The sequence below is a fragment of the Dendrobates tinctorius genome, unplaced genomic scaffold (genome assembly GCF_039654945.1).
Source record: "Dendrobates tinctorius isolate UK_male_01 unplaced genomic scaffold, ASM3965494v1 ptg000037l, whole genome shotgun sequence".
NCBI lineage: Eukaryota > Metazoa > Chordata > Amphibia > Anura > Dendrobatidae > Dendrobates > Dendrobates tinctorius.
This window is the reverse complement of record NW_027361705.1, coordinates 24,048,957-24,058,710: the sequence shown is the minus strand read 5'-3', so window position 1 is coordinate 24,058,710 and position 9,754 is coordinate 24,048,957.

The window sequence follows — 9,754 nt, the reverse complement described above, 5'->3', positions numbered from 1 at the left end:
TTGGCACAAAAAAATCAGCAAAACCTGATACATTTCCCATCCTTCCTGGACATTTTTGTCTTTAAGGATGGCTGGATATCCTTAACCCCTTCACCCCTTCACACTATCTGTGTTAGTGCTTTCATCTTGCTTCACCGTCATTATATGTTGGGGGCTGCCTATTGCTTTGGGGTCTGCTCTGGGGCAGTTTAGTTTTTCCCCTTTCTGTCTTTAGGCTATATAGTTCTCCGTCTGTGATCGAGGGGTCTAGGGCACCGTAGGAACCCCCCACGGCTACTGCTAGTTGTTGTGGATAGGTTCAGGGGTCTGCAATCCGATAGCTGCCAACCTCTCTGGTTTTTCTGGACTTAGCTGGTATTTTGTTTTTTCCTCCTTCGATGACTCATCATAACAGAATCACCAGCCATACCGCAAATCCTAGGGTACTCAATAGCAGGAGAGAATTGTAAAAGGAAAAAAAAAAAAGTGTCAGAATTTTTTTTTTTTTTTTTTTTTGTGTGCATATTTTTTCCTCTATATCTCTGAGGCCGTAGGGGGAATTTTTCTCTCAATGGAGATGAAGCAATTGTCTGATCATGTGGAGCAGCTCGCTGCTGAAGTGCGGGGAATTTCCGCCTATCTTGCTCATTCACATGCTGCTGAACCAAAGATTCCTACTCCTGATGTATTTTTGGTGGATCGGTCTAAATTCTTGAATTTCAAGAATAATTGTAAATTATTTTTTGCCTTGAAGCCTAACTCGTCGGGGAACCCCGCACAGCAGGTTAAAATTGTCATCTCTTTGCTGCGCGGCGATCCCCAGGATTGGGCGTTTTCTTTGAAACCTGATGATCCTATTCTGAATAATGTGAATGCATTTTTTCAAGCCTTGGGGTTGTTGTATAATGAACCTAATGCTATTGATCAGGCTGAAAAGACCCTGTTGGCATTAAGCCAGGGTCAGGACTCGGCAGAGTTGTACTGTCAAAAATTCCGAAAGTGGGCGGTCCTTACTACCTGGAATGATGGTGCCTTGGCAGCCCTCTTTCGGAAGGGTTTGTCAGAAACTGTAAAAGATACTATGGTGGGATTTCCTATTCCCTCTGATCTTGACGATTCTATGTCATTAGCCATTCAGGTGGATCGGCGTTTACGTGAACGCAAAACTACACGAGAGATGTTACCACCTGTTGAACAAATGTCTGAACCTATGCAATGTGATAGAGTTTTGTCTAGGGTGCAACGTCAAGAGTTCAGAAGGCGTAATAAGCTGTGTTTTTTTTGTGGAGATGCCTCGCATATTATTTCTGTCTGCCCTAAACGAGAGAAACGTTGTGCACACACGTTTTCTGTGGGTGGTGTTCAACCTAAGTTTCTTCTGGCAATTACTCTGATCTGCTCCCTGTCAACATTTTCTGCCAAGGCTTTTGTGGATTCAGGAGCAGCTCTGAACCTGATGGACTTGGATTTTGCTAAACGTTGTGGATTTCCTATGACGCCTCTGAGGACGCCTATTGATGCTACTCCTTTGGCGAAGAATAAACCTCAGTTTTGGACCCAGGTGGTAATGCGGGTCGCCCCAGACCATCAAGAAAATTGCAGATTTTTGGTGTTGCATAATTTGCATGATATCATTCTGGGGTTTCCCTGGTTGCAAATCCATAATCCAGTTCTGGATTGGAAATCTTTGTCTGTGGTGAGTTGGGGTTGTCGGTGTGCCCTTAGTGATGCTCCTGTTTTCTTCACCTCTCCCCAGTCGCATGATGTTCCTGACTATTTGGCTGACTTTTATGATATATTTAGTGAGAATGAGTCTGCGTCTTTGCCTCCTCATAGGAGTTATGACTGTGCAATTGAGCTGAACCCGGGGTGTAAATTCCCCAAGGGTCGGCTTTTCAATTTATCTGTACCCGAGCACGAGGCTATGCGATCCTATATTAAGGAGGCATTGGAGAAGGGTCATATTAGACCATCCTCTTCACCCTTAGGTGCTGGGTTTTTTTTCGTGGCTAAAAAGGATGGTTCATTAAGGCCTTGTATTGACTATCGTGCCCTCAACAAAATTACTATTAAATATCAGTATCCGTTACCCCTGATTTCTGATCTATTCTCCAGAGTTAAAGGTGCTTGCTGGTTTACCAAGCTTGACCTCAGGGGGGCGTATAATCTTATTCGCATTAAGCATGGGGATGAATGGAAGACTGCGTTTAATACTCCGGAGGGACATTTTGAGTACCTGGTGATGCCTTTTGGGCTCACTAATGCGCCTTCTGTCTTCCAGTGCTTCATGAACGATATATTCCGAGACTTTGTGGATAAATTTTTGATTATCTATCTGGATGATATTTTGATCTTCTCCAAGAATTGGGACTCTCATGTGGAACATGTTCGGACTGTGTTCCGGATTTTGAGGGAGAATTCCCTGTATGTCAAGGGATTGAAATGCCTTTTTGGGGTACAGAGGATTTCATTTTTGGGATTTATTTTGTCTCCGTCAACTATTGAAATGGACCCGGCCAAGGTACAGGCCATTTACGATTGGGTTCAGCCCACTTCTTTGAAGGCCCTCCAGAAGTTTTTGGGTTTTGCTAATTTTTATCGGAAATTTATAGCTAATTTTTCTGGTATTGCCAAGCCATTGACGGATTTGACTAGGAAGGGTGCTGATGTGCTGAATTGGTCTCCGGAGGCTGTTTCTTCCTTTCAGGAGCTGAAGCGAAGATTCACTTCTGCTCCGGTTTTGCGGCAACCTGATTTCTCACTCCCGTTTCAGGTGGAGGTGGACGCTTCTGAGATTGGTGCAGGAGCGGTGTTGTCCCAAAAAGATCCTGTGACATCTAAAATTAATCCTTGTGCTTTCTTTTCCCGAAAGTTATCCCCATCCAAACGTAACTATGATGTGGGGAATCGGGAACTGTTGGCCATGAAATGGGCATTTGAGGAGTGGAGACATTGGTTGGAGGGAGCCAAACACCAAGTCGTGGTCCTTACTGACCACAAGAATTTGATTTACCTGGAGTCGGCCAAGCGCTTGAATCCTAGACAGGCTAGGTGGGCCTTGTTTTTCACATGTTTTGATTTTGTGGTCTCTTTTCTTCCGGGCACTAAGAATGTCAAGGCAGACGCCCTCTCTAGGAGTTTCCTTGCTGATTCTCCTGTTGTGACTAAGCCTGCTACCATCTTAGGCAAGGGGGTAGTTCTTTCTGCCATCTCGCCCGATTTGAGACGTGCTCTGGAAGAGTTTCAGGAGGACAAACCTGAGCGTTGTCCCAGTGGAAAGTTGTATGTTCCTGACCAGTGGAGGAAGAGAGTGATGTCTGAAGTTCATTGCTCTGCATTGGCTGGTCATCCAGGTATTTTTGGTACTAGAGATCTGGTGAGTCGGTCTTTTTGGTGGCCCGCCTTGTCTCATGATGTCAGGAATTTTGTGCAGTCCTGTGGGACTTGCTCCCGTTCTAAACCTTGTTCTCGCTCTAGTGGCTTGTTGATGCCTTTGCTGGTGCCCAAGAGGCCATGGACCCATATTTCAATGGATTTTATCTCTGATATGCCTGTCTCTCAGAGAATGACTGTTATTTGGGTGATTTGTGATAGATTCTCTAAGATGGTCCATCTTGTACCACTCCCTAAGTTGCCATCTTCCTCTGAGTTGGTGCCCTTGTTTTTGCAACAGGTGGTTCGCTTGCACGGGATTCCTGAGAACATTGTATCTGACAGAGGAGTTCAGTTTGTGTCTAGATTTTGGAGGACTTTCTGTTCCAAGCTGGGAATTCAGTTGTCCTTCTCCTCTGCGTTTCACCCTCAGACCAATGGGCAGACGGAGAGAACAAACCAGACTTTGGAGTCGTATTTGAGATGTTTTATTTCTGCCGATCAGGATGATTGGGTTTCATTTTTGCCCTTGGCCGAATTTGCTTTAAATAATAGAGCTAGTTCTGCCACTTTGATGTCACCTTTTTTTTGTAACTTTGGTTTTCACCCTCGATTTTCTTCAGGGCAGGTGGAGCCTTCTGCCTGCCCAGGTGTTGACACTGTGGTGGAGGGAATGCACCAGATCTGGGACCAAGTAGTGTATAAGTTGTCTCTCTCCCAGGAAAAGGCCCAGCGATTTTCCAACCGGCGTAGGACCGTTGGTCCCCAGTTTAAGGTGGGTGATATGGTTTGGTTGTCATCAAAAAATATCGCTATGAAGGTGGCTAGATTTATTGGACCTTACAAGATTTTGGAGATTATTAATCCGGTCTCTCTTCGGTTGGCTCTTCCTGTCACATTTAAAATTCATAATGTGTTTCATAAGTCCTTGTTGAAGAGGTTTGTTGAACCAGTAGTTCCTGTGGTGGCACCTCCTGACCCTATATTGGTTGAAGGTAACATGGAATATGAGGTAGAGAAGATACTGGATTCCCGTCTGGCTAGACGGAGACTCCAGTATTTGGTTAAGTGGAAGGGTTATGGTCAGGAGGACAATTCCTGGGTCTCTGCCTCTGATATTCATGCCGAAAGATTGGTGCGTGCCTTTCATCGGGCTCACCCGGATCGCCCTGGTGGCATGGATGAGGGGTCGGTCACCCCTCCTCAAGGGGGAGGTACTGTCGTGAGTTCATTTTTCCCTTCACCATTGAGGTCTGAAGAACTCCCTCCTCTGGTGAAGGAAGGTAGTGAGGCTGATTACCAAACACCTGGGCAGCTAGATGATGACTGGGTGGCTGGAACTGAGGACTGGATATAAGGCTGCCGACGCCCTTCTTCCTGGCTAGTGATTTTCCTGCTGGATTCTTGGAGACCAGTCTGATTCCTGCATCTCAAAGCTAAGTTTTTCTGCTCTTCTTTGTACTCTTCAGTTTTGTTTTTGTTTTGCCTTGTTTTTTGGGAGTTCTGCCATCCCCGGCCGGGGGTGAGCTGAACTCCATTTTTGTCTCTGATCTGTTGATATTTTGCTCTGTCTTCAGAATATACCTGAGTGCTGATATAGTCTTTTGAAGCCTAGCGACTTCAGGGCCTGTTTTTCCTATCAGTCCGTTGGCTCATTTTGATAGGGTTTTTGCAAATGGTAGACAGCAGCTTTCCTATCCTGTCCTATGTAGTTAGCTTGGGCCCCATCATTTGCTCAACCTATTTTTCTATCTGTGTTAGTGTTTTCATCTTGCTTCACCGTCATTATATGTTGGGGCTGCCTATTGCTTTGGGGTCTGCTCTGGGGCAGTTTAGTTTTTCCCCTTTCTGTCTTTAGGCTATATAGTTCTCCGTCTGTGATCGAGGGGTCTAGGGCACCGTAGGAACCCCCCACGGCTACTGCTAGTTGTTGTGGCTAGGTTCAGGGGTCTGCAATCCGATAGCTGCCAACCTCTCTGGTTTTTCTGGACTTAGCTGGTATTTTGTTTGTTCCTTCTTCGGTGACTCATCATAACAGTCCACTGTGTCAAAGGCAGAGGACAGGTCCAGGAGGAGGAGGACAGAGTAGTGTCGCTTGGCCTTGGTGGTTAATAAGTCATTGGTGACCTCAGGGCAGTTTCAGTGGAGTGGTGTGGCCAGAAGCCAGATTGTAAGCGGTCAAAGAGGATGCAAGAAGAGCGGTGGGAGGACAGTTCAAGATGGACGTGTTGTTGCAGTAGTTTTGAGGCATAGGGGAGATGTTATGATTGAGTCACCGAGGAGGAAAAACAAAAACAAGCTAAGCCCCAGAAAACTGGAGAGGTTGGTATCTAAGTGGATTGCAGACCCCTAATCCTATCCACACAACTAGTAGTAGCCGTGGAGCATACCTACGATGATCCTAGATGCCTCGTCAAAGCCGGAGAACTAAATAAGCCTAAAGCAAGAAAAGGGGAAATCTAAACTGCCCAAGAGCAGACCCCAAAGCAATAGACAGCCCCCAAACATGTATTGTCGGTGAGACAAGATGAAAACACAGATAGAAAAATAGGCTGAGCAAACGATGGGGCCCACACTAACTAGAAAGGACAGGAAAGGAAAGATGCTGTCTGCAATCAAGCACAAAACCCTGCCAAAAAATGTCCAACACTTTCTGATAACAAAAGCCCTGAAGTCGCTAGACTTCAATTCCCTATATCAGCACTCTGGTATATTCTGAAGACAGAGCAAAAAGAGACCAATCTGATCAGGGACAAAAAGCAAACTGGCATAAACAGAGACATAAGAATGGAAATTCAGCACAGCCCCAGCAGGGGCTGGCTGACCACAAAAACTGAGTAAACCAGACCAAATCTCATGTGAAAAAATAGCAGAGCACACTTAGCTTGAGGCAGGAACAGAACTGGAAACCAGAACCTCAGGGCAGGAAAAAATTACCAGCAAAAAATTAGGGAGTCGGCTGTCTTAAATCCAGTCAGAGACTCCTGATGTCCAATCACAGTCCTCTTCCTCAGGTGGCAGGTCTCTGCCATTTAGATCAGCTTCATTACCTGCTGTCACCAACAGAGGGAGCCCGGATGGAGAAGTCACGACTCCTCTGTCAACACAGCCAGCTCCACCACCCTCACCAGAAGCCAGAGGTAAACCAGAAAATGAGTTCACAACAGGAGAAGTAATATAGGGTGATAGCTAGATACAGAGGATGGGTCAAGAGAGGGCTTTTTGAGGATAGATGTGATTGAGGCATGTGTAAAGCTTGAGGGGAAAACACCAGTTGTTAGTGATAGGTTGTAGAGATGGGTTAGGGATGGGATGAAGACTGTGGTGAGGTTTGGGATGAAGAGGGATGGGATCGGGTCAAGTGCACAGGTGGTGAGACGTGATCTTGAGAGTGAAGTGGAGAGTCAATCTTCTATAATGGTGGAGAAGTTGGTTTTGAGGAGGAAGGCTGGGTTCTGCACTTTACAATCTCACTTGAAATGTTCTTATACAGCTTTGCAAGAAATGATAAAGAAGATATGAGTAATCAATAACCAGCCATTAATTGTTAACTAGGAACTGTATGAAATGAACATTCTATTAACTGAACCTGAGTCTCGGAGGGCAGGTTGAGTTACTGCATCAGCAGAATCCTGCCGCTGGGATCCGGTGAGCAGAAGAGAGGGGGCCCGATACTGGGGGCCCCATACGTCAGTCAAGCAGTAATGCCCTGATGGCGGCCCTGCACCATGGTGTAATGCTGAATGTAGGCATGATGCGAGCGTCCAACCGGATATTCAGCAGAGACAATGAGCTGCGCATGTCAAAAATCACAGCTGGCATCAAGCCCTGAGGTTAGTAATGGAGAGGTGTATATCAGACACCCCCATTACTAACAAAGTTATGGAAAAAAATACACAGACAGAAAAATAAATTTTATTTAAAAAACACTCCGACACTTTTCCTGGTTCACCAATTTCTTTTTGAAAAAAAAAAAAAAAAGCCACACAGGTCCGCTGTCATCAAGGGAATCTGCCACAGTCCACCAAATCCGCCGTAGTCCACTAATGGAAAAACACAAACAGAAAAAAAAAACAACACAATGTCACTTGTTCACCAATTTATTTTAAAAATTGTTCCCCATGCAGCCCTGAGGTTGTCCAGCATTCCCCCCAATCCGGTGACTGTGAATGTGAATAGCAGTAAGTAACATTACTACTAGTGATGAGCAAACGTGGTCAGATAAGGTGTTATCCGAGCATGCTTGGGTACTAACCTAGTGACTTCTGCGTGCTCAAATACTATGTTCTAGTTTTCACGCCTGCAGGTCTTGCGACTGTTCGACAGCCACAACACATGCAGAGATTACCTGTTAGGGTTCAGTCCGGGTCTGTGCAGTAAATGGAACGAGGGACAGCTAGTGTGAGGGAAGCCCATAGAGCATTACTTGACTTTGTTAGTTGGACTTGTGGCCTAGCAGGAAATACCAGTTATACCCCCACACTAGGGCAATCAGGAAAGCTCCAGAATTGGCGTATCTAATGTGATGAGCCAATTTTGGGGCAGCTGCGGGTTGGTATTTTTAGGCTGGGAAGGGCCAAATAACCATGGACCTTTCCAGCTAATGCCGGGTTTCTGCTGTTAGAATCAGCTGACACCCGGCTGCGATCGGCCGCGTACTTCCCGTTAGCGCGGCCGATCTCGATGAAGTAATGATCTGTCCATGGTCAAATTGGCCCAGGGCACGTGGACGGAATATTACATCCGATGTCAGAAAGGGGTTAAACAAGGCTAAAGATCCTTCAGAGCCAACTTTAGAGTTTATTATATCTATTCCATCTATATCTGTATATAAGATTGCTTCATTAGTTTGTAAACTTGTCTTAAATTACATAGTGAATTATAGTATGTAAAAGATGATGTTAAGAACACATTGCATATGCATGTCGCACAGATGTAATATGGAGACTGGGGGAGAAAACAAATTGCACACTCGCATGGCATAAGTTCAGCCATACGGATTCCACTTGTCCAAATTTTCTGAAGCAACATCAGATCAATATTTTATACACGAGTGTGAATGAGCCCTTATACCCAGTATACAGGACAGGAGAACCCGTACTGTGCAGTGTATATATACATGGAATAAGGGCTCATGCACACAAACGTATAAATTGGGCGTGTGCTATCCGATATTTTATTTTTATCAGATTTTTTCTTTTATCAGATACTATTGAATGAGGAAGTACAATATTTTTTTCCCATACTGACTCGGTATGAGAAAAAAAGCTCAATATATAAATATTACCCACTATATTAACACCGCACTATAGCTATATACATGACACAGGACAGGATACACCTAGAATGGTGTATATACGGCTACATCACATAGGAGATGCCGAGACTGATGTGTATACATATTACACACACAATAATGGCCTAAAGTGTTGGAACCCTTGAAATTGTTCCAGAAACTGAAGTTTTGACAAAATTGTTGGCACCCTCATCTTAATACTTGGTTGCACACCCTTTGGAAACAATAACTGTAATCCGTGGCTTCCCATAACCATCAAGAGCTTCTTACACCTCTCAACTTGAATTTTGGACCACTCTTTCATGCAAAAATCCTGACAGGGCGCAGTCCATAAAGCATAGCTTTTTGCTAAATAAAAGTATTTAGAAAACTGTTTATTATTTGTGTATTTATTTATTTATTTTATTAAATTTCTCGGAGAACCCCTTTAAGGCCAAAACCAGTTGTGCCCATAAGTCGTGAGAAGCCTATTTCATGTATATAGCATCGGCTGGAGGTGGCTGCCGGTTATGAGGTCACGGAATGTTGTGACATCACGATGACATAGAATCAACTGCCGAACGGAACTTCTCTGAGGGTTTCAGTTAGTGGAGTGTGAGTAACATCATTTATATTAGCTCCTGATATATGTCCTATTATATCCCATGTGTCTGTGACTCTCGCTCCTGATTTATGTCCTATTATATCCCATGTGTCTGTGACTCTCGCTCCTGATTTATGTCCTATTATATCCCATGTGTCTGTGACTCTCGCTCCTGATTTATGTCCTATTATATCCCATGTGTCTGTGACTCTCGCTCCTGATTTATGTCCTATTATATCCCATGTGTCTGTGACTCTCGCTCCTGATTTATGTCCTATTATATCTCATGTGTCTGTGACTCTTGCTCCTCATTTCCCTCATTCTCTAATATCTCAACTTTATTTTTTGCTAATGTTTAAACTGTGTCATCTATCTAACCGGCCTTCTCTCTTTGTATCCTCCACCATCCATGTGAACAATACAGTGCAATGTATAGATTAGGTATAATTAGGAATATAGAAATAACTGCCATAAATATTTAATTTTTACCATTTTGTAACAGTTACATAACATTTAGAGGGTCT